Source organism: Hordeum vulgare, chromosome 5H (genome assembly GCF_904849725.1).
Source record: "Hordeum vulgare subsp. vulgare chromosome 5H, MorexV3_pseudomolecules_assembly, whole genome shotgun sequence".
Classification (NCBI taxonomy): Eukaryota; Viridiplantae; Streptophyta; class Magnoliopsida; order Poales; family Poaceae; genus Hordeum; species Hordeum vulgare.
Window position 1 is genome coordinate 359,913,919 of NC_058522.1, and position 26,187 is coordinate 359,940,105.

Sequence of the window (26,187 nt, forward strand, 5' to 3'; positions counted from 1 at the left end):
AACTATTTCTTATAGTTGGGAATATATTTTTTTTCAGAAGGGGTCAAAGGCATTTATTTTATTTTTTGTTAAAAGCCTTTCTTTATTTAAAAAAAATCTGTTTTAAAAGTTAAAGAAAAAAACAAAAAAACCAAAGGGGGAAGACCCAGGGCAAGGCCCAGCCGGCCAAGGCCTAGGCCTCCCCTATCCCTAGCGGCAGGAGAGCTCCGCTCGATCCCATCTGCCGATGCGCCTCTCCCTCGTCTCCCTCGCACCGTCGTCCTCCCCGTGCGTTCCCCTCTGCCCCGCGTGCAAGCCCGTGCCTCGCCAGAGACCTCCCCGGGCCCCCGCCGTGGCCGCCGCCTGCGCCCTCCGGCAGCCCCGCCGCCGCGCTCTCAGCCGCCGCGCGCCGCCCTCGGCCCGGCCGCGCCTCCCGTCGTCGTTGTGCCGTCTCGCCGCGTTGCCTGCTCCACCTTGGCACGCCGTTCCCCGCGTCCGTCGGCCGGCCTCAGCAGCGGTGTGCTCGCCTCCCCGTGCATGCGCCATCCCTCGCCGCACCGCCTGCTCCATCCCCTGCTCGCCGCCTCCAGTCGTGATGTGCTCGTCGCGCCGCCTCGCCTCTCCTCGCCGTCCCCATGCGCCGCCGCTTGGTCGTCCTCGCCGGCTGCTGGTTCCAGCGCCGCCCAGTGTCGCGCCCGCCGACCTCGTCCAGTCGCTGTCGAGTTGTCGTTTTGTTGTTGTTGCCGTTTTGCTGTTGCTGCGCGTGTTGTTGTTGCCGCGTCTTGCTGCCGGATGAAGTTGGTTGCTTAGCTGCTAGTTGTTGCATGTTGTTGATGTTAGTGCTAGCTGTAGCTTGCCTAGTTGTGTTGCTGTTGCATGTGCCGAACGTGGTAGCTGTTGATTGCTTTGCTAGTTGCTTGCTGCTAATGCTAGCCGCCGCTAGTTGCTGCTAGTGTTGTTGGTTTGCTGTGCCGTATAGCTGCTGCTCTGGTTGCGTGTAGGTTGCTGTTGCAGGCTGCTGCTTGGAGATGCCCTTGCTGCCCAAGCCGTGTTGCCTGCATGCTGCTCTGCTTGCCTGTGAATCCCGTTGCCGTAGCTGCTGATGCCCTATTGCCTTTGTTGTTTGCTGCATCTTACCTTGTGCCGTGGCCGTTTGCTGTTGCTTTTCGTGCTTAGTGCGTTGCTGCTTGCTCTTGTTCCTGCTGCCTGTAGTCGCCGCTGCGTGTGCCGAGCTCGCCTGCCGGCATTTTGCTGTTTTTTGTACCGATGGTGCTGCTCTGCTGCTGCCTGAGGTGCCTGTTATGCTGCTGCTATAGATGTTGTTGCTTGCCGCTTTGCCTTGTTGTAGGTGTTGTAGTTGTGTTGCCGGTGTCTCTGTTTTCCGTTGCCGCGTACACCATCCCTTCCTTCATGGAACCGAAAAGATCGGTGAGTACCACGACGTCCTCGACGACCCCCGGAACGAGTTCGACTATCGTCGCCGAAGACCATGGACCGACGCCGAAGACCGAGTACCTCGACATCCACAATGAAAACTACTTCCACGACGACCACGACGATCGTTGATCTCCTTCAACGACCACGACGATCGTTGATCTCCTTCAACGACCCGATCCGCTCTGATATGCACGCATCGAAGGTATACCGATGGGACATGTCGTGTACCGTGTACTAGTGATGTATGAATGTATGTATGTATGCGGCTATATGTGTTTGCCCGTTGCATGTTGTCTCCCTTTTCGTCGTGCCCCCGACATGTGGGAACCCGAGATACGGGATCACCCCATCTTTACTTAACTTTCCCACACACGCTTCCCAGTACGTTCGCACGATATCTCGTTGAGTATCGGGATAGGAACATTGCTGTGGCTTCGTTTCTGTCTTGCCGCCATGGTTCCCTCTCACTCGCCGTGGCGATACTTGTTTCTGTCTCTTCTTGTTGTGGTGTTGATGAACTCTCATGCATGACGCATTCATGGCATATACATCTTGTGTTGCATGTTCTTGTGCCGTAGCTCCGTTCTAAGTCTCGCGTGCTATCGACTAGTATTACGGGTAGAATCATCGCTTCACCCCTTGCCATGTTAACAACAACTTAATATGTCGCGTAAATAATCGGGAGTGAATTAAATAATTAAACGTGGAGTATCGTCGATATGCAACCCGTTGCATATCGAGCTTCACTTAATGTGTAGAGTTTGCTTGAGGTGAATTGACATGCCATCCCTTGCATCATTGAATTGATCATGCATCATAGTAAGTAATGCATCATGTTGTGCATCGTGTGGTGAATATCTGTGTTGATGTTTGTTTCCGGTTTGCTCCATCTCGATAGAGTTCCGCAAGCGTGTCGGAATGTGAGGACCCGTTCGACTACGTTGGTTCGCCGACATCTCGGAGATGTTCTTCTTCCAAGCGGAATCTCAGGCAAGATGACCATTTCCCCAGATACCATTACTCTCATTGCCATGCTAGTTTATCGCTTCTATCGTTTATGTCTCGTTGCCTACCACTTGTTAAATATCAGCCTCTCAACAATGCCATGAAACCTTCAACCTGATCGACCTAGCAAACCACTGACTGGCTATGTTACTGCTTGCTTAACCTTGTTGTTAGCGTTGCTAGTTGCAGGTGCAAATGCTTCCATGTGAAAACATGGGTTCCTTGTCATATCACCATATATTAATGCTATTTAATTTAATGGACCTATATACTTGGTAAAAGGTGGAAGGCTCGGCCTTTCTAGCCTGGTGTTTTGTTCCACCTTTGCCCCCTTAGTTTTCGGTTACCTGTGTTATGTACCATAAATGAGCGCTCCTAACACGATTGGGGTTTTTATGGGGACCCCCTTGATAATTCGTTTTAGATTAAAGCTGGTCTGGCAAGGCCCAACTTTGGTACTACATTTGCCTAATAACTAATGAATTGCATAGGGAGTAATTAACCCGAGGATAATTTAATCAACCCCCGGGCCAGTGCTCCTCATGAGTGTTGGTCCACCCACCTAGCAGTCGGCGGTGCCACCACGGGGCAACTCGAGGTTTGGTTCCCGTCCACTTTGCATAGACGGTGTGTCCTGAGAACGAGATACGCGGCTCCTATCGGGTTCGTCGACACACTGGGTGGCCTTGCTGGATTAATTTTACCTTTGACGAGATATCTTGTGCATCGGGATTCCGGTGATGCTTTGGGTAATCTCAGAGTTGAGGTTTTACACTAGGGAATCCGACGAGATCGCGAGATTCGTGATTGAGGATTTCTATGCGGCTTGTGGTAATTTGTGATGGACTAGTTGGAGCACCCCTGCAGGTAGCTTGCCTAGCTGTGTTGTTGTTGCCTGTGCCGAACATGGTAGTTGTTGATTGCTTTGCTAGCTGCTTGCTGCTAATGCTAGCCGCTGCTAGTTGCTGCTAGTGTTGTTGGTTTGTTGTGCCGTATAGCTGCTTCTCTGGTTGCCTGTAGGTTGTTGTTGCGGGTTGCTGCTTGGAGATGCCCTTGCTGCCCATGCCGTGTTGCCTGCATGCTGCTCTGCTTGCTTGTGTGTCCCGTTGCCGTAGCTGCTGATGCCCTATTGCCTTTGTTGTTTGCTGCCGCTTACCTTGTGTCGTGGCCGTTTGTTGTTGCTTGCCGTGCTTAGTGCGTTGCTGCTTGCTCTTCTTCCTGCTGCCTATAGTCGCTGCTACGTGTGCCGAGCTCGCCTGCCGGCGTTTTGCTGTTGTTTGTACCGATGGTGCTGCTCTGCTGCTGCCTGAGGTGCCTGTTATGCTGCTGCTATAGATGTTGTTGCATGCCGCTTTGCCTTGTTGTAGGTGTTGTAGTTGTGTTGCCGGTGTCTCTGTTTTCCGTTGCCGCGTACACCATCCCTTCCTTCATGGAACCGAAAAGATCGGTGAGTACCACGACGTCCTCGACGACCCCCGGAACGAGTTCGACTACCGTCGCCGAAGACCGAGTACCTCGACATCCACAACGAAAACTACTTCCACGACGACCACGACGATCGTTGATCTCCTTCAATGACCCGATCCGCTCCGATATGCACGCGTCGAAGGTATACCGATGGGACATGTCGTGTACCGTGTACTAGTGATGTATGAATGTATGTATGTATGCGGCTATATATGTTTGCCCGTTGCATGTTGTCTGCCTTTTCGTCGTGCCCCCGACACGTGGGAACCCGAGATACGGGATCACCCCATCTTTACTTAACGTTCCCACACACGCTTCCCAGTACGTTGACACGATATCTCGTTGAGTATCGGGATAGGAAAATTGCCGTGGCTTCGTTTCTGTCTTGCCGCCATGGTTCCCTCTCACTCGCCGTGGCGATACTTGTTTCTGTCTCTTCTTGCTGTGGTGTTGATGAACTCTCATGCATGATGCATTCATGGCATATACATCTTGTGTTGCATGTTCTTGTGCCGTAGCTCCGTTCTAAGTCTCGCGTGCTATCGACTAGTATTACGGGTAGAATCATCGCTTCACCCATTGCCATGTTAACAACAACTTAATATGCCGCGTAAATAATCAGGAGTGAATTAAATAATTAAACATGGAGTATCGTCGATATGCAACCCGTTGCATATCGAGCTTCACTTAATGTGTAGAGTTTGCTTGAGGTGAATTGCCATGCCATCCCTTGCATCATTGAACTGATCATGCACTATAGTAAGTAATGCATCATGTTGTGCATCGTGTGGTGAATATCTATGTTGATGTTTGTTTCTGGTTTGCTCCGTCTCGATAGAGTTCCGCAAGCGTGTCGGAATGTGAGGACCCGTTCAACTACGTTGGTTCGCCGACATCTCGGAGATGTTCTTCTTCCAAGAGGAATCTGAGGCAAGATGACCATTTCCCCAGATACCATTACTATCATTGCCATGCTAGGTTATCGCTTCTATCGTTTATGTCTCGTTGCCTACCACTTGTTAAATATCAGCCTCTCAACAATGCCATGAAACCTTCAACCTGTTCGACCTAGCAAACCACTGATTGGCTATGTTACTGCTTGCTTAACCTTGTTGTTAGCGTTGCTAGTGGCAGGTGCAGATGCTTCCATGTGAAAACATGGGTTCCTTGTCATATCACCATATATTAATGCTATTTAATTTAATGGACCTATATACTTGGTAAAAGGTGGAAGGCTCAACCTTTCTAGCCTGGTGTTTTGTTCCACCTTTGCCCCCTTAGTTTTCGGTTACCGGTGTTATGTACCATAAATGAGCGCTCCTAACACGATCGGGGTTGTTATGGGGACCCCCCTTGATAATTGGTTTTTGATTAAAGCTGGTCTGGCAAGGCCCAACTTTGGTACTACATTTGCCTAATAACTAATGAATTGCATAGGGAGTAATTAACCCGAGGATAATTTAATCAACCCCCGGGCCAGTGCTCCTCATGAGTGTTGGTCCACCCACCTAGCAGTCGGCGGTGCCACCACGGGGCAACTCGAGGTTTGGTTCCCGTCCACTTTGCATAGACGGTGTGTCCTGAGAACGAGATACGCGGCTCCTATCGGGTTCGTCGACACACCGGGTGGCCTTGCTTGATTAGTTTTACCTTTGACGAGATATCTTGTGCATCGGGATTCCGGTGATGCTTTGGGTAATCTCAGAGTTGAGGTTTTACACTAGGGAATCCGACGAGATCGCGAGATTCGTGATTGAGGATTTCTATGCGGCTTGTGGTAATTTGTGATGGACTAGTTGGAGCACCCCTGCAGGGTTAAATCTTTTCGGAAAGTCGTGCCCGCGGTTATGTGGCAACGTGGAAACTTTGTTTAACACTGGTTCTAGATAACTTGAAGTTAACTTAATTAAAATATGCCAACTGTGTGCGTAACCGTGACTGTCTCTTTCGTGAGTTCCTTCTCCGATCGAGGACACGGTGGGGTTATGTCTGACGTAGGTAGGTGTTCAGGATCATTCATTTGATCATCTGTAGTTCACGTCCGCTATGCGTAGATCTTCCCCCTTTTATTTCTTGTACTCGTAAGTTAGCCACCAAATATATGCTTAGCCGCTGCTGCAACCTCACCACTTAACCATACCTCACCCATCAAGCTTTGCTAGTCTTGGTACCTTTGGAAATGAGATTGCTGCGTCCCCTGTGGCTCACAGATTACTACAACACCAGTTGCAGGTACAGGTAAAGGTTACTTGACGCGAGCGCGTTGATTGTTCATTTGGAGTTGCTTCTTCTTCTTCTTCTTCATCGATCTAGGATGAGTTCCAGGCCGGCAGCCTGGGATAGCAAGGATGGACGTCGTTCTTCTTTCTCGTTTGTTTTCGTCCGTAGTCGGACCCTGCTTTTACTCTTGATGATTATCTAATGTACTGATGTGACTCTGATGTAGCTTGTGGCGAGTGTAAGCCAACTCTTTATATATATCTCTTCTTTTCAGTACATGTACTTGTAACGATATCCATTCTTGCGACACGACGAGATGCGCTTCTATCCCTGACGAGGCCTTCGTGCCAAATTGAGGATAAGGTCGCATCTTGGGCATGACACTCTCTTTCCTTATTACTTCTTATTAATTGCAACAATGACTGAGGTCTCTGTTGATTTATTCTCAACAAGTTTCAATCATCATACTTGTCCTAAGTGAAGTTATCACTTTCCATAAGATCGTCTCAGGATCTTTCATGCTATCGTTCTTTTCATACTTTTGATCATGGCACAAAGCAAAGCCCTTGACTAAGACACTCTTTATTATATAGCTCGTAAGCTCGAATACATCGGTGGAGAGACAAAAGCAAAAGACTCAAACTAAAAACTAAAGACTTATTCCTCTAAGAGAAGAAATAAAAATTGAAAAGGAAAGAACTAAAACAAAGGTAAAAGAAAAAGATATAAAGGTGATACGATACCAGGGCAACTCCCCCAAGCTTGGCAAAAGCCAAGGGGATTGCCCATACCAATGCTTAGTTGTCTTCCTTTGGTGGTGATGGTGGTGTTGTTGGAGTAGTCTGATCCTCCGTCTTCCAAGGCATAGGTGCTCCATCATGGCAGGATGAACGAGTCGCCGGAATCCTCAAATCTGCAGCCAACCTTATTGATTTAAATTTGTACTCATACTCACAGTTTTGATTCTGCAGGTCATAGATCTGGCCCTGAAGTTGGTCAACCCTATCGTAGAGCCTGGAGAGGTGTTTCCCAATATCAATGGCATCCATCTTGTGATTGCTAGTGAACTCCGTGATCATCGTGTGGTTGGCGTTTAGTCCACGCTCAACCATCCCTTGGCACTTGAAGACTTGCTGCTCCATTGCTTCGAGCCTCGTCTCAACGCGTCCGGTCTTCTTAGGCCCCTCAACATCACGGATGTGCAACATCCCCTCGCTCATCTTGATAGATTGAGGGTGTTTCAGCACTTCCGTGAGGTACGGATTGATGACCTTCTCGAAGATCTTGTCCTTAGGAGCGTTTGGGGAAGTCATGATGATCTAGATCTGCGGCAGAAACAAGCTCGAAACGAAAATAGAGGAAAACGGCGCGATACGGAGATCAAAACCTTTGGGCAACTATATATTGATTTTTTTTGGGGCCGGAAGGAGTCCTCCGCAAGAAAACGGAGTCCGGGAGGCACACAAGGTGCCCACAAGCTTGCCCACCGCCACCAGGGGGGTGGTGGCAGTGTGGGCCCTTGTGGCTTCCTCGTTTGCTCTCCGGACTGCTTTTTATTTTTCTAATTTTCCAAAAATTCCAAAACTAAGGAAATTTCCTATTGGAAAAGTATCGGAGTCTAATTTCTTGCCGAAACAGATACATCTTCGTTTTCAAGGTCTGAAACAGGCTGATAAACATCCCTTATGTACTCCTCTGGAGTTATGACATTGATGATATTGGTCTCAACATTTATGAGAGTACCAGAGATGTAATGCTTGATTCTTTGCCCATTTACCACTCTAGGAAAATTTCCTTTCGTGTTATTGATTTTGATGCCGAAATGATATACTTCCTCGACAACATAGGGACCTTCCCATTTAGAGAGAAGCTTGCCTGCAAAGAATCTCAAACAATAATTGTATAGCAAGACATAATCACCTACATTGAACTCTCGTTTCTGTATTCGTTTGTCGTGCCATCTCTTAACCTTTTCCTCGAACAACCTGGCATTCTCATAGGCCTGGGCTCTCCATTCATCTAACGAGTTGATATCAAACAACCGCTTCTCACCGGCAAGTTTGAAATCAAAGTTGAGCTCTTTGATTGCCCAATAAGCTTTGTGTTCCAGCTCAAGAGGTAAATGACAGGCCTTACCGTAAACCATTTTATACGGTGACATGCCCATGGGATTCTCATAACCAGTCCTATAAGCCAATAGTGCATCGTCAAGTTTGCTAGACCAGTTCTTTCGAGATCTATTGACGGTCTTTTGTAGGATCAACTTGATCTCCCTATTACTCAACTCCACTTGACAACTAGACTGAGGATGATAAGGAGATGCAACTCTATGGTTGACATCATACTTAGCTAGCATCTTGCGGAAAACACCATGAATGAAGTGTGAACCGCCATCAGTCATCAAGTATCTAGGGACTCCAAATCTTGGGAATATGACTTTAAGCATCTTAATAGAGGTGTGGTGATCAGCATTTTTAGTGGGGATAGCTTCTACCCACTTAGTAACGTAATCCATGGCAACTAAGATGTGAGTGTACCCATTGGAACTCGGGAGGGCTCCCATATAATCAAAGCCCCAGACGTCAAATGGTTCAATGAAAAGTGAATAGTTCATAGGCATCTCTTGACGCTTACTAATGTTCCCTACTTTTGGCATTCGTCACAAGACAAGACAAACTTACGAGCATCCTTGAAGAGAATGGGCCAATAGAAACCTGATTGCAATACCTTATGGGCAGTTCTATCTCCAGCATGGTGTCCTCCGTAGGCTTCGGAATGACACTTCTGCGGGATCTGTCCCTGTTCATGTTCAGGCACACAACATCTAATAACACCATCTACTCCTTCCTTATAAAGGTGAGGATCGTCCCAAAAGTAGTGTCTCAAATCAAAGAAGAATTTCTTCTTTTGTTGATAGGTGAAACTGGGTGGTATGTATTTGGCTACGATATAGTTTGCATAATCGGCATACCACGGTGCACTAAGTGAAGTGCGGATGACATTTAATTGCTCATAACGAAAGATCAATAGGTAGTGGGTCATCAAGGACATTCTCTAGCCTAGACAAGTTATCTTCTATAGGGTTATCAGCACCCTTTCGGTCAACGACGTGCAAATCAAATTCCTGTAGCACGAGAACCCATCTGATCAGCCTAGGCTTAGCGTCCTTCTTCTCCATGAGGTACTTAATAGCAGCATGATCAGAGTGATTAGTGACTTTGGAGTCAACTATGTAAGATCTGAACTTTTCACATGCAAACATGACTGCTAAAAATTCCTTCTCCGTAGTGGCATAGTTTGTTTGGGCATTGTCTAGAGTTTTACTAGCATAGTGAATGACATTCAAATTCTTGTCAACTCTTTGTCCTAGAACAGCACCAACAGCGTAATCACTGGCGTCACACATGATTTCAAAGGGCAAGTTCCAGTCAGGTGGTTGAACAATAGGTGCGGTTATCAAAGCCTTCTTAAGTATTTCAAAGGCTTCCTCACAATCCTCACCAAAAACAAAAGGAACATCCTTCTGCAAGAGGTTGGTAAGAGGCCTAGAAATCTTAGAGAAGTCTTTAATGAACCTTCTATAGAAACCAGCATGACCTAGGAAACTTCATATACCTCTGATATCTGTGGGGCAAGGCATTTTCTCAATTGCATCAACATTAGCCTTATCAACTTCAATGCCTCTTTCAGAGATTTCGTGTCCTAAGATGATACCTTCATTAACCATAAAGTGGCACTTCTCCCAATTCAAGACGAGGTTGGTTTCTTCGCATCTCTGTAAGACTCGATCAAGGTTGCTGAGGCAATCATCAAAGGAAGACCCGTAAACGGAGAAGTCATCCATGAAAACCTCGACAATCTTTTCACAAAAGTCAGAGAATATAGCCATCATACATCTTTGGAAGGTGGCAGGTGCATTACATAAGCCAAAAGGCATACACCTATAGGCAAAGGTACCGAAAGAGCAGGTGAAAGTGGTTTTCTCTTGATCAGATTGTGCAACAGGTATGTGCAAGAAACCTGAATAACCGTATAGAAAGCATAAGTGTGTGTGCTTTGATAGCCTTTCTAGCATTTGGTCAATGAAAGGCAAAGGATAATGATCTTTCCTAGTTGCCTTGTTCAGTTTCCGGAAGTCTATCACCATTCTATAGCCGGTAATAATCCTTTGTGGGATCAGTTCATCATTATCATTAGGAACGACGGTGATACCTCCCTTCTTAGGTACGCAATGTACTGGACTTACCCAATCACTATGAGCAAGAGGATAAATGATTCCTGCTTCTAGAAGCTTTAATATTTCTTTTCTAACGACCTCTTTCATCTTAGGATTTAATCTCCTTTGATGATCAGCAACTGGTTTAAAGTTAGGATCGGTTTTAATCTTGTGCTGACATAGAGTAGGACTAATACCCTTAAGATCATCAAGAGTATATCCCATAGCAGCGCGGTGCTTCCTCAGAGTTTTTAGTAACTTCTTCTCTTCGCACTCTGAGAGGAGAGCACTAATAATGACAGGATATATCTCCTTCTCATCAAGATAGCATACTTAAGAGTGTCAGGCAACTGTTTAAGCTCGAACACAAGATCACCCTTTGGTGGGGGAGGATCCCCAAGCAGTTCAACACGCAGATTATTCTTGAGAATGGGATGTTGTTCTAAGACAATTCTATCTATCTCATCTCTCTCCTCCATATGCATGTCATTTTCATGCTCAAGCAGATATTGCTATAAAGGATCCGTATGAGGTACGGCAATAGAGGCAAGAGCAATGATTTCATCTCTACCAGAAGACTCTCTTTCATGGGTTTGTCTACCAAACTTGGAGAAGTTAAATTCATGAGACACACCCTCGAAACTTACTGTGACAGTCTACTTAATGCAATCAATGTGAGCATTGACAGTGTTGAGAAAGGGTCTACCGAATAAGATGGGACAAAATCTATCTTGTGCAGTACCAAGGACGAGGAAATCAATAGGATACTTCATCTTACCACACAGGACTTCTACGTCTCTCACAATTCCCAGAGGGCAGATAGTGTCTCTATTAGCTAGCGTAATAGTGACATCAATGGGTTCTAACTCAGCAGGTGCAATCTCATCTTTGATTTCATCATAGAGAGAACGGGGTATTGCACTAACACTAGCTCCCATATCACATAAACCATGGTAACAGTGATCTCCTATCTTAACAGAAACAACGGGCAGGCCAACTACAGGACCGTGCTTGTCTTTCGTGTGAGGTTTAGCAATTCTAGCGGAGTCCTCACAAAATTTGATAACATGCCCATCTATGTCTTCGGCTAAGATATCTTTGATAATAGCAACACTAGGTTCAACTCTAATCTCTTCATGGGGTGCAAGTGGTCTAATGTAACCCCTACGTATCACAGTTGGAGCTTTAGAATAATCCTTCATCCTAGCAGGGTATGGTGGTTTCTCAGTGTAAGCACAAGGAACAACAGGATCACTAAAAGCTATGATTTTCTCCTCAACTAGATTGGTTTTGGCTATGTTGCTTTCTACAGGAGGATGATATTTAAACCACTTCTCTTTGGGAAGATCAACATGAGCAGCAAAAGATTCACATAGAGAAGCTACTATCTCAGAGTCAAGTCCATACTTAGCGCTAAAATCTCTAGAAGTGTTTGTCTCAACAAAAGATTTAACGCAACCAAACTGGAAATTCATACCTGACTCCTTACCTTCCTCCAGCTCCCAATGTTCAGAGTTGTGTTTGATTCTCTCCAATAAATTCCACTTATGATCAATATCCTTCATAAAAGAACCGACACAAGAAGTGTCAAGCATGGTACGATCTTCATGAGAAAACCGAGCACAAAAGTTTTGAGTGATGATTTCTCTCGAGAGCTCATGATTGGGGCATGAATATAGCATTGATTTAAGCCTCCCCCAAGCTTGATCTATGCTTTCCCGATTGTAGCCCCATGATCCAGCATCATCACATAGCCTATACCATGTCAACGCCTTATCCTTCAAAGATAAAGGAAAGACTTTCTTCTTTACCTCATCCTCGGGCAAACCTGCAAGCTTAAATAAACCACAAACTTCATCTACATAGATTAGATGAAAGTCTGGATGTGAAGATCCATCTCGTGTAAAAGGATTAGCCAACAGTTTCTCAAGCATACCAAAGGAATTTCATAAAAGATATTTTCAGTAGGTACCTCAGGTTGAGGAGCAACTCCTCGTGCTTCCGTTCGTGGTGAAGATACCCCGAACAAACTCCTCAAAGGAAGAGTTTCCATAGTGACAAGTGACAATAAATTTCAGCACAGTATATAAATGTTTCCTTATGAATTTCCACTTACCAAAGGCGCTTCACTCCCCGGCAACGGCGCCAGAAAAGAGTCTTGATGACCCACAAGTATAGGGGATCAATCGTAGTCCTTTCGGTAAGTAAGAGTGTCGAACCCAACGAGGAGCAGAAGGCTCTGATAAACGGATTTCAGCAAGGTAATAACTGCAAGCACTGAAAGTAGCGGTAACAAGTGATTGTGTAGCGAGGTGAAACGTAGCAAGCAAAGAGTAACAAGTAACAAGTAGTAGCAACGGTGCAGCAAGTGGCCCAATCCCTTTTGTAGCAAGGGACAAGCCTGAACAAAGTCTTATAGGAGGAAAAACGCTCCCGAGGACACACGGGAATTTCTGTCATGCTAGTTTCATCATGTTCATATGATTCGCGTTCGTTACTTTGATAGTTTGATATGTAGGTGGACCGGCGCTTGGGTACTGCCCTTACTTGGACAAGCATCCCACTTATGATTAACCTCTCTCTCAAGCATCAGCAACTACAAAAGAAGAATTAAGACAAAGTCTAACCAAAGCATTAAACTAGTGGATCCAAATCAGCCCCTCACGAAGCAACGCATAGACTGGGGTTTAAGCTTCTATCACTCCAGCAACCCATCATCTACTTACTACTTCGCAATGCCTTCCTCTAGGCCCAAATATGGTGAAGTGTTATGTAGTCGACGTTTACATAACACCACTAGAGGAAAAACAACATACAGCGTATCAAAATACCGAACGAATATCAAGTTCACATGACTATTATAATAATGACTTATCCCATGTCCTCAGGAACAAAAGTAACTACTCACAAGACATAATCATAATCATGACCAGAGGTGTAATGAATAGCATCAAGGAACTTAACATAAACTCTTCCACCAAGTAATCCAACTAGCATCAACTAAAAGAGTAATCAACACTACTATCAACCTTACAAGTACCAATCTGAGTCGCGAGACGAAGATTGATTACAAGAGATGAACTAGGGATTGGAGAGGAGATGGTGCTGATGAAAATGTTGATGAAGATGCCTCCCCTCCGACGAGAGGAGTGTTGGTGATGACGATGGCGACGATTTCCCCCTCCGGGAGGGATGTTTCCCTGGCAGGATCGTCCTGCCGAAGCTCTAGATTGGATCTGCTCAAGTTCCGCCTCGTGGCGGCGGAGAAACCACGAAAAAGCTCCCGACTGATTTTTTCCAGACCAAGACGCTTTATATAGCAAAAGAGGGGGGCTAGTGGGCCTTCAGGCAGCCCACAAGCTTGCCCACTGCCACCAAGGGGGTGGTGGCGGAGTGGGGGCTTTTGGGGCCCTGGTGGCCCCCCTCCGGTAGTTCTTTCGCCCAGTATTTTTTAATATATTCCAGAAAAAATCCACGTAAATTTTCAGGGCATTTGGAGATGTGCAGAATAGTGGACTAGGGTTTGCTCCTTTTCTAGTCCAGAATTCCAGCTGCTTGAATTCTCCCTCTTCAAGTAATCCTTGCAAAATAAGAGAGAAAAGGCATAAATATGGTACCACAAGTAATATAACAGCCCAAAATGCAATAAATATCAACATGAAAGCATGATGCAAAATGGACGTATCACGTACCCCTTTTCCAGGATGCGGGAGATGGCGTTGATCACCGTGATCGGCCAGAACTGACTGACCTCAGCTGCACCTGGAACTTTGGGAATGAGCGTGATAATCCCAAAGTTGAGGCGAGCGAGGTCAATAGAGCCAACAAAGAAATCGTCAAATATGGCCATGATCTCCGGTTTAATGGTGTTCTAGAAAGACTAGAATAACTTCACCGACAGGCCATCAGGGCCTGGTGCGGAGGTCGGGTTCATGCTCTTGATGGCTAACCAAACCTCCTGTGAGAACGGGGCTGTTAGGGTCATGTTCTCATCCGCAGTTATGCACCGATCGACCGGCTAGATGCCGAGGGCTAGGGACACCCTCCCAGAGGGGAGGGGAAAACAAGGCTATATAAAAGCCATCTACGTGAGCGCGGACATCCGCGGGTCGCTGCAGCAGGGTATCCCCATCCCAGAGCCAAGGAATGGAATTCCGGGTCGGCGATCATTAGTGATGGTGTGGAAGTAGGCCGTATTGGCGTCGCCCTTGAGGACCCACTTTAGGGTGCCTCACATCCGCCAATACGCCTCCTCGTCTGAGTATATGATGGATAGCTGGTCTTCAAGATCGTAGCGCAAGAACCATTTGTCGGCAGACAGACCTAAGGCATCGACCCATAAGTCAAGAAGGTGGATGGAGGAAAGGGGAGTCTGCTTCCACATGCGAAGATCCCGCCCGAGATTTGCGCCCCATCCCTTCATGAATTGGCGCGAGCGCTTGGTTCAAAGCTGCCAGACATCTACGATGAAGGGAGCGTGAAGGGGGGCTAGAAGTGCCTCCCTCCATTTATTGCCCACCGCCTCAACAAACCCATTATGGTTGAGCCAGAATACCTCGAACCAGAACCGGGGTGTCTGCGGCGGACGATCGTCGTCGGAAGAGAGGAGGAGGGGAACATGATCCGACCCAATTCGAGTAATTGCCTTAAGCGAAGCAAGGGGGCAACGAAGCTCCCGCTCTGGGGCGACAAGGACCCGGTCGAGGACGGAGAAGGTCGGAGCGGCCTGATGACCCACAAGTATAGGGGATCAATCGTAGTCCTTTCGGTAAGTAAGAGTGTCGAACCCAACGAGGAGCAGAAGGCTCTGATAAACGGATTTCAGCAAGGTAATAACTGCAAGCACTGAAAGTAGCGGTAACAAGTGATTGTGTAGCGAGGTGAAACGTAGCAAGCAAAGAGTAACAAGTAACAAGTAGTAGCAACGGTGCAGCAAGTGGCCCAATCCCTTTTGTAGCAAGGGACAAGCCTGAACAAAGTCTTATAGGAGGAAAAACGCTCCCGAGGACACACGGGAATTTCTGTCATGCTAGTTTCATCATGTTCATATGATTCGCGTTCGTTACTTTGATAGTTTGATATGTAGGTGGACCGGCGCTTGGGTACTGCCCTTACTTGGACAAGCATCCCACTTATTATTAACCTCTCTCTCAAGCATCCGCAACTACAAAAGAAGAATTAAGACAAAGTCTAACCATAGCATTAAACTAGTGGATCCAAATCAGCCCCTCACGAAGCAACGCATAGACTAGGGTTTAAGCTTCTGTCACTCCAGCAACCCATCATCTACTTACTACTCCCCAATGCCTTCCTCTAGGCCCAAATATGGTGAAGTGTTATGTAGTTGACGTTCACATAACACTACTAGAGGAAAAGACAACATACAACATATCAAAATACCGAACGAATATCAAATTCACATGACTATTATCAGCATGACTTATCCCATGTCCTCAGGAACAAAAGTAACTACTCACAAAGCATAATCATAATCATGATCAAAGGTGTAATGAATAGCATCAAGGATCTGAACATAAACTCTTCCACCAAGTAATCCAACTAGCATCAACTACAAAGAGTAATCAACACTACTAGCAACCTTACAAGTACCAATCGGAGTCGTGAGACGGAGATTGGTTACAAGAGATGAACTAGGGATTGGAGAGGAGATGGTGCTGACGAAGATGTTGATGAAGATGCCTCCCCTCCGACGAGAGGTGTGTTGGTGATGACGATGGCGACGATTTCCCCCTCCGGGAGGGAATTTTCCCCGGCAGGATCGTCCTGCCGGAGCTCTAGATTGGATCTGCTCAAGTTCTGCCTCGTGGCGGCGGCGAAACCACGAAAAAGCTCCCTCTTGATTTTTTCTGGACCAAGACGCTTCATATAGCAAAAGAGGGGGGCTAGTGAGCCGTCAGGGAGCTCACAAGCCCCCACTATGCCACCAGGGGGTGGCGGTGTCAGGGCTTGTGGCGTCGTGGCAGCCCCCCTCTGTTAGTTCTTTTGCCCAGTATTTTTTATATAATCCCAAAAAAATCCACGTAACTTTTCATGGCATTTGGAGATGTGCAGAATAGTGGACTAGGATTTGCTCCTTTTCTAGTCCAGAATTCCAACTGCCTGAATTCTCCCTCTTCAAATAAACCTTGCAAAATAAGAGAGAAAAGGCATAAATATGGTACCACAAGTAATATAACAGCCCAAAAAGCAATAAATATCAACATGAAAGCATGATGCAAAATGGACGTATCAACTCCCCCAAGCTTAGACCTCGCTTGTCCTCAAGCGAAAACCAAGTTCCATAAACATGTCCACATGTTGAGGGACGAAGGTGTCGATAAAACATAATACGGACATGAGGGCATCATGATCACACATAGGACAGCAATACATCATAATGATTCTTATGGGAAAGTAACAATTCCTTCACAAAGCAAAGCATGAAGCAAAAACCTTACCGATAAGTAACCAACAATAAACCATAGTCATTGAAGCAATTGCAATTTATCACAACATCAGAAAGAGTCAAATAAGAGCTTGTAAGGCAAACCCACATACTCAATCATCTCTTTTGTTTTCCACAATTGTTACAACTCACGTGATACTCAAGGTGTCAAAGTTTCAGCTGGACACAGAGGAAGATAGGGGCTTATAGTTTTGCCTCCCAACCATTTACCTCGAAGGTAAAGTCAACAACAATAAAACATAAGTACTCAACTCCGAGTTGATATATGAATATAGTTCTTTCCCAAGCATGTGACGATAGCCAAGACAAAGGCAACAATAGGGAATAGGTGATGATCACCATGACTCTTACAAGGGCAAAAAGTAAAGGTACAAGATGGGCCCTTCGCAGAGGGAAGCAGAGGTTGTCATGCGCTTTTGAGGTTTGAATGTGTGTCCTCTTAGTGTGGAGAAACGTCACTTTATATTGCCTCATGTGATAAAGAACATTATTATGCAGTATGTCGCTTTTATGTCTTCCTCATCACAGGTTCGTACAAAGTTTATTTTCCACACACTAATAGATCATACATATTAGAGAGCAATTTTTATTGCTTGCACCAATGACAACTTACTTGAAGGATCTTATTCAATCCATAGGTAGGTATGGTGGACTCTCATGGCAAAATTGGTTGGAGGTTTATGGATGCACAAGTAGTATCTCTACTTGGTGTGGGAGTTTTGGCTAATATGAGGTGGAAGCAATCGTCACATGCTAAGGGATCTCTAATCATATAACATTGTTTGGAACCAAGCAAACACAATTCATTATGTTGTCTTCCTTGTCCAACATCTACTCCTAAGCATGTAATAGTTTGGTGAGTGTTCACAATTGTAAAAAGTGTCTAAGATGATATATTTATATGTGAACCTCTCTTTCCTTATTACTTCTTATTAATTGCAACAATGACTGAGGTCTATGTTGATTTATTCTCAACAAGTTTCAATCATCATACTTGTCATAAGTGAAGTTATCACTTTCCATAAGATCATCTCATGATCTTTCATGCTATCGTTCTTTTCATACTTTTGATCATGGCAAAAAGCAAAGCCCTTGACTAAGACACTCTTTATTATATAGCTCATAAGCTCGAATACATCGGGGGAGAGCAAAAGCAAAAGACTCAAACTAAAAACTAAAGACTTATTCCTCTAAGAGAAGAAATAAAAACTGAAAAGGAAAGAACTAAAACAAAGGTAAAAGTAAAAGATATAAAGGTGATACGATACCAGGGCAACTCCCCCAAGCTTGGCAGAAGCCAAGGGGATTGCCCATACCAATGCTTAGTTGTCTTCCTTCGTTGGTGATGGTGGTGGAGCTGTCGCCTTTGATTCCAAGAGAGCTATCAATATTTGATTTATACCTTTGAGATCTGTGACATGGTTTTCCAGCAAAACAACTTCACGAGAAAGGGAAATATTTCGAGCACGAGTTGTTTGGCAAAACCTCAAGAGTTCAATCAAGGATGGAGACAGCACATGGAGGAAGGGTTGGAGAAAATCTACTCCTTCAACGTCTTCAATGTTGAACATAGGTTGAACTTCCTCCCTAGCTTGGGTTTTCTCCTTAGCTTGGTCCCTGGCTTCCATGACTTCTACTCTTTTCAGATCAGCATCTACTTCCTCATGAACTTGGTGAAGATCATTCTCCCCAACAGATTCCTGAGACATCTTTGCTCTAAATCTGCGGCAGAAAATAAGCTCGAAACGAAAACAGAGGAAAACTGCGTGATACGGAGATCAAAACCTTCGGGCGAGTATATATTGATTTTTTTATGGGCCAGAAGGAGTCCTCTGCAAGAAAATGGAGTCCGGGAGGTGCCCTCCGTCACCTAGGGGGCGGTGGCAGGATTTGTGGCCGCCTCGTTCGCTCTCAGGACTGCTTTTTTATTTTTCTAATTTTCCAAAAATTCCAAAACGGAGGAAATTTCCTATTGGAAAAGCATCGGAGTCCAATTTCTTACCGAAACAAATACATCTTCGTTTTCAAGGTCTCAAACAGGCTGATAAACATCCCTTATGTACTTCTATGGAGTTATGACATTGATGATATTGGTCTCAACATTTATGAGAGTACCAGAGATGTAATGCTTGATTCTTTGCCCATTTACCACTCTAGGAAAATTTCCTTCCGTGTTATTGATTTTGATGGCACCGGAACGATATACTTCCTCGATAATATAGGGACCTTCCCATTTAGAGAGAAGCTTGCCTGCAAAGAATCTCAAACGAGAATTGTATAGCAAGACATAATCACCTACATTGAACTCTCGTTTCTGTATTCGTTTATCGTGCCATCTCTTAACCTTTTCCTTGAATAACCTGGCATTCTCGTATGCCTGGGTTCTCCATTCATCTAACAAGCTGATATCAAACAACCGCTTCTCACCGGCAAGTTTGAAATCAAAGTTGAGCTCTTTGATTGCCCAATAAGCTTTGTTTTCCAGCTCAAGAGGTAAATGACATGCTTTACCGTAAACCATTTTATACGGTGACATGTCCATGGGGTTCTTATAAGCAGTCCTATAAGCCCATAGTGCATCGTCAAGTTTGCTAGACCAGTTCTTTCGAGATCTATTGACGGTCATTTGTAGGATCAACTTGATCTCCCTATTACTCAATTCCACTTGACCGCTAGACTGAGGATGGTAAGGAGATGCAACTCTATGGTTGACATCATACTTAGCTAGCATCTTAAGAAAAACACCATGAATGAAGTGTGAACCGCCATCAGTCATCAAATATCTAGGGACTCCAAATCTTGGGAATATGACTTCTTTAAGCATCTTAATAGAGGTGCGGTGATCAGCATTTTTAGTGGGGATAGCTTCTACCCACTTAGTAACGTAATCCACAACAACTAAGATGTGAGTGGACCCATTGGAACTCGGGAAGGGTCCCATATAATCAAGGCCCCAGACATCAAATGGTTCAATGACAAGTGAATAGTTCATAGGCATTTCCTAACGCTTACTGATGTTCCCTATTCTTTGGCATTCGTCGCAAGACAAGACAAACTTGCGGGCATCCTTGAAGAGAGTGGGCCAATAGAAACCTGATTGCAATACCTTATGGGCAGTTCTATCTCCGGCATGGTGTCCTTCATAGGCTTCGGAATGACACTTCTGCAGGATCTGTCCCTGTTCATGTTCAGGCACACAACGTCTAATAACACCATCTACTCCTTCCTTATAAAGGTGAGGATCATCCCAAAAGTAGTGTCTCAAATCAAAGAAGAATTTCTTCTTTTGCTCACAGGTGAAACTGGGTGGTATGTATTTGGCTACGATATAATTTGCATAATCAGCATACCACGGTGCACTATGTGAGGTGCGGATGACATTTAATTGTTCATCAGGAAATCTGTCATCAATAGGTAGTGGGTCATCAAGGACATTCTCTAGCCTAGACAAGTTATCTGCTACGGGGTTATCAGCACCCTTTCGGTCAACGACGTGCAAATCAAATTCTTGTAGCAGGAGAACCCATCTGATCAGCCTAGGCTTAGCGTCCTTCTTCTCCATGAGGTAATTAATAGCAGCATGATCAGAGTGAATAGTGACTTTGGAGTCAACTATGTAAGATATGAATTTCTCACATGCAAACACGACTGCTAAAAATTCCTTCTCTGTAGTGGCATAGTTTCTTTGGGCACTGTCTAGAGTTTTACTAGCGTAGTGAATGACATTCAACTTCTTGTCAACTCTTTGTCCTAGAACGGCACCAACAGCATAATCACTTGCGTCGCACATGATTTCAAAGGGCAAGTTCTAGTCAGGTGGTTGAACAATAGGTGCGGTTATCAAAGCCTTCTTAAGTATTTCAAAGGCTTCCTCACAATCCTCATCAAAAACAAAAGGAACATCCTTCTGCAAGAGGTTGGTAAGAGGCCTAGAAATCTGAGAGAAGTCTTTAATGAACCTTCTATAGAAACCAGCATGACCTAGGAAACTTCGTATACCTGTGATATCTGTGGGGCCAGGCATTTTCTCAATTGCATCAACCTTAGCCTTATCAACGTCAATGCCTCTTTCAGAGATTTTGTGTCCTAAGACGATACCTCATTAACCATAAAGTGGCACTTCTCCCAATTCAAGACGAGGTTGGTTTCTTCGCATCTTTGTAAGACTCGATCAAGGTTGTTGAGGCAATCATCAAAGGAAGACCCGTAAACGGAGAAGTCATCCATGAAAACCTCGACGATCTTTTCACAAAAGGCAGAGAATATAGCCATCATACATCTTTGGAAGGTGGCAGGTGCATTGTGTAAGCCAAAAGGCATACGTCTATAGGCAAAGGTACCGAAAGGGCAGGTGAAAGTGGTTTTCTCTTGATTAGATTGTGCAATAGGTATTTGCGAGAAACCTGAATAACCGTGTAGAAAGCAAAAGTGTGTGTGCTTTGATACCTTTCTAGCATTTGGTCGATAAACGGCAAAGGATAATGATCTTTCCTGGTTGCCTTGTTCAGTTTCCGGAAGTCTATCACCATCCTATAGCCGGTAATAATCCTTTGTGGGATTAGTTCATCCTTATCATTAGGAACGACGGTGATACCTCCCTTCTTAGGTACGCAATGTACTCGACTTACCCAATCACTACGAGCAACAGGATAAATGATTCCTGCTTCCAGAAGCTTTAATATTTCTTTTCTAATGACCTCTTTCATCTTAGGATTTAATCTCCTTTGATGATCAGCAACTGGTTTAAAGTCAGGATCGGTTTTAATCTTGTGCTGACATAGAGTAGGACTAATACCCTTAAGATCATCAAGAGTATATCCAATAGCAGCGCGATGCTTCCTCAGAGTTCTTAGTAACTTCTTCTCTTCGTGCTCTGAGAGGAGAGCACTAATAATGACAGGATATATCTCCTTCTCATCAAGATAGGCATACTTAAGAGTATCACGCAACTGTTTAAGCTCGAACACAGGATCACCCTTTGGTGGGGAAGGATCCCCAAGCAGTTCAACACGCAGATTATTCTTTAGAATGGGATGTTGTTCTAAGACAATTCTATCTATCTCATCTCTCTCCTCCATATGCATGTCATTTTCATGCTCAAGAAGATATTGCTCTAAAGGATCCGTAGGAGGTACGGCTATAGAGGCAAGAGCAATAATTTCATCTCTACCAGACGACTCTCTTTCATGGGGTTGTCTTCCAAACTTGGAGAAGTTAAATTCATGAGACACACCCTCGAAACTTACTGTGACAATCTGCTTAATGCAATCAATGTGAGCATTGACAGTGTTGAGAAAGGGTCTACCGAATATGATGGGACAAAAGCAATCTTGTGTAGTACCAAGGACGAGGAAATCAGTAGGGTACTTCGTCTTACCACACAGGACTTCTACGTCTCTCACAATTCCCAGAGGGCAGATAGTGTCTCTATTAGCTAGCGTAATAGTGACATCAATGGGTTCTAACTCAGCAGGTGCAATTTCATCTTTGATTTCATCATATAGAGAATGGGGTATTGCACTAACACTTGCTCCCATATCACATAAACCATGGTAACAGTGATCTCCTATCTTGACAGAAACAACGGACAGGCCAACTACAGGTCCGTGTTTGTCTTTCGCGTGAGGATTAGCAATTCTAGCGGAGTCCTCACAGAATTTGATAAGATGCCCATCTATGTCTTCGGCTAAGAGATCTTTGATAATAGCAACACTAGGTTCAACTCTAATCTCTTCAGGGGATGCAAGTGGTCTAATATAACCCCTACGTAACACAGTTGGAGCTTTAGAATAATCCTTTATCCTAGCAGGGTAGGGTGGTTTCTTAGTGTAAGCACAAGGAACAAGAGGATCACTAAAAGCAATGATTTTCTCCTCAACTAGATTGGTTTTGGCTATGTTGCTTTCTACACGAGGATGATATTTAAACCACTTCTCTTTGGGAAGATCAACATGAGCAACAAAAGATTCACATAGAGAAGCTACTATCTCAGAGTCAAGTCAATACTTAGCGCTAAAATCTCTAGAAGTGTTTGCCTCAACAAAAGATTTAACGCAATCAAACTGGAAATTCATACCTGACTCCTTACCTTCCTCTAGCTCCCAATCTTCAGAGTTGCGTTTGATTCTCTCCAATAAATTTCACTTGTGATCAATATCCTTCTTCATAAAAGAACCTGTACAAGAAGTGTCAAGCATGGTAGGATCATCATGAGAAAGCCGAGCATAAAAGTTTTGAGTGATGATTTCTCTCGAGAGCTCATGATTGGGGCATGAATATAGCATTGATTTAAGCCTCCCCCAAGCTTGAGCTATACTTTCCCTATCACGAGGCCAAAAGTTATAAATAAAGTTCCGATCACGATGTACTAAATGCATAGGATAGAACTTTTGATGAAACTCCAATTTCAACCGATTGTAGCCCCATGATCCAGTATCATCACATAGCCTATACCATGTCAACGCCGTATCCTTCAAAGATAAAGGAAATACTTTCTTCTTTACCTCATCCTCGGGCAAACCTGCAAGCTTAAATAAACCACAATCTTCATCTACATATATCAGATGCAAGTCTGGATGTGAAGATCCATCTCCTATGAAAGGATTAGCCAGCAGTTTCTCAAGCATACCCGAAGGAATTTCATAAAAAATATTTTCAGTAGGTACCTCAGGTTGTGGAACAACTCCTCGTGCTTCCGTTCGTGGTGAAGATACCCCGAACAAACTCCTTAAAGGAACAGTTTCCATAGTGACAAGTGACAATAAATTTCAGCACAGTATATAAATGTTTCCTTACCAATTTCCACTTACCGAAGGCGCTTCACTCCTCGGCAACAGCGCCAAAAGAGAATCTTGATGACCCACAAGTATAGGGGATCAATCGTAGTCCTTTCGATAAGTAAGAGTGTCGAACCCAACGAGGAGCGGAAGGCTCTAATAAATGGATTTCAGCAAGGTAATAACTGCAAGCACTGAAAGTACCGGTAACAAGTGATTGTGTAGCGAGGTGAAACGTAGCAAGCAAAAAGTAACAAGTAACAAGTAGTAGCAACGGTGCAGCAAGTGGCCCAATCCCTTTTGCAGCAAGGGACAAGCCTGGAGAAAGTCTTATAGGAGGAAAAACGCTCCCGAGGACACACGGGAATTTCTGTCATGCTAGTTTCATCATGTTCATATGATTCGCGTTCGTTACTTTGATAGTTTAATATGTGGGTGGACCGGCGCTTGGGTACTGCCCTTACTTGGACAAGCATCCCACTTATGATTAACCTCTCTCGCAAGCATCCGCAACTACAAAAGAAGAATTAAGACAAAGTCTAACCATAGCATTAAACTAGTGGATCCAAATCAGCCCCTCACGAAGCAACACATAGACTGGGGTTTAAGCTTCTGTCACTCCAGCAATCCATCGTCTACTTACTACTCCCCAATGCCTTCCTCTAGGCCCAAATATGGTGAAGTGTTATGTAGTCGACGTTCACATAACACCAGAAGAGAAAAAGACAACATACAGCATATCAAAATACCGAACGAATATCAAATTCACATGACTATTATCAGCATGACTTATCCCATGTCCTCAGGAACAAAAGTAACTACTCACAAAGCATAATCATAATCATGATCAAAGGTGTAATGAATAGCATCAAGGATCTGAACACAAACTCTTCCACCAAGTAATCCAAATAGCATCAACTACAAAGAGTAATCAACACTACTAGCAACCTTACAAGTACCAATCGGAGTCGTGAGACGGAGATTGGTTACAAGAGATGAACTAGGGATTGGAGAGGAGATGGTGCTGATGAAGATGCCTCCCCTCCGACGAGAGGAGTGTTGGTGATGACGATGGCGACGATTTCCCCCTCCGGGAGGGAAGTTTCCCTCGCAGGATCGTCCTGTCGGAGCTCTAGATTGGATCTGCTCAAGTTTTGCCTCGTGGCGGCGGCTAAACCACGAAAAAACTCCCTATTGATTTTTTCTTGACCAAGACGCTTCATATAACAAAAGAGGGGGGCTAGTCGGCCGTCAGGGAGCCCACAAGCCCCCACTCCGCCACCAGGGGGTGGCGGTGTCAGGGCTTGTGGCGCCCTGGCAGCCCCCCTCTGGTAGTTCTTCCGCCCAGTATTTTTTATATAATCCCAAAAAAATCCATGTAACTTTTCAGGGCATTTGGAGATGTGCAGAATAGTGGACTAGGATTTGCTCCTTTTCCAGTCCAGAATTCCAGCTGCCTGAATTCTCCCTCTTCAAATAAACCTTGCACAATAAGAGAGAAACGACATAAATATGGTACCACAAGTAATATAACAGCCCAAAAAGCAATAAATATCAACATGAAAGCATGATGCAAAATGGACGTATCACGGCCTGGCGGTTGATCCAGGTAAACCTGGCCTCCACCCTATCAAGTACCCGAAGGCCCAGGTCCGTGATGCAATTGTTGGACAGCTGCATCCGCGGAACTTTGACCAAGTTATTGCTTTTATACACCTCCGAACGAATGAGGTTAAATTAGCCCCAATGACCACCGGAAGCTGGGCCGCTTCCACTTTCCTCTTTCATTCTACGAGGAAAGCCGCCGAGCGGCGATGGTTGATACGTCTCCATCGTATCTACTTTTCCAAACTCTTTTGCCCTTGTTTTGGACTCTAATTTCATTATTTGAATGGAACTAACCTGGACTGACGCTGTTTTCAGCACAATTGCCTTGGTGTTATTTTTGTGCAGAAATCAAAGTTCTCCAAACGTCCTGAAAACTTACGGGGAGCAGTTTTGGAAAATAAGAAAAATATCCGCGTCAAGTTCCACCTTAGGGGGTGGGCCAATGGGCCACAAGCCCTGGCTCCGCCACCACCCCCCTGGTGGCGGTGGCAGGCTTGTGGGTCCCACACGGCTCTGCCGCCCCCAACCTCAGCTCTATAAGATCCCTTTCGTCCAAAAAAAATAAAAAGAGAAGTTTTCGTCGCGTTTTCGGTACGGAGGCGCCGCCACCACCTGTTCTTCATCTGGAGGGCAGATCTGGAGTCCGTCTTGGGCTCCGGAGAGGGGAAATCGTCGCCATTGTCATCATCAACCTTCTTCCCTCTCCAATTCCATGAAGCTCTTCGTCGTTCGTGAGTAATCTATCTGTAGGCTCGCTCGGCGGTGATGAGTAGGATGAGATCTATCATGTAATCGAGTTAGTTTTGATGGGGATTGATTCCCTAGTATCCACTATGTTCTGAGATTGATGTTGCTACTACTTTGCCATGCTTAATGCTTGTCACTAGGGCCCGAGTGCCATGATTTCAGATCTGAAATTATTATGTTGTCACCAATATATGTGTGTTTTAGATCCGATCTTGCAAGTTGTAGTTACCTACTATGTGTTATGATCCGGCAACCCTGGACTGACA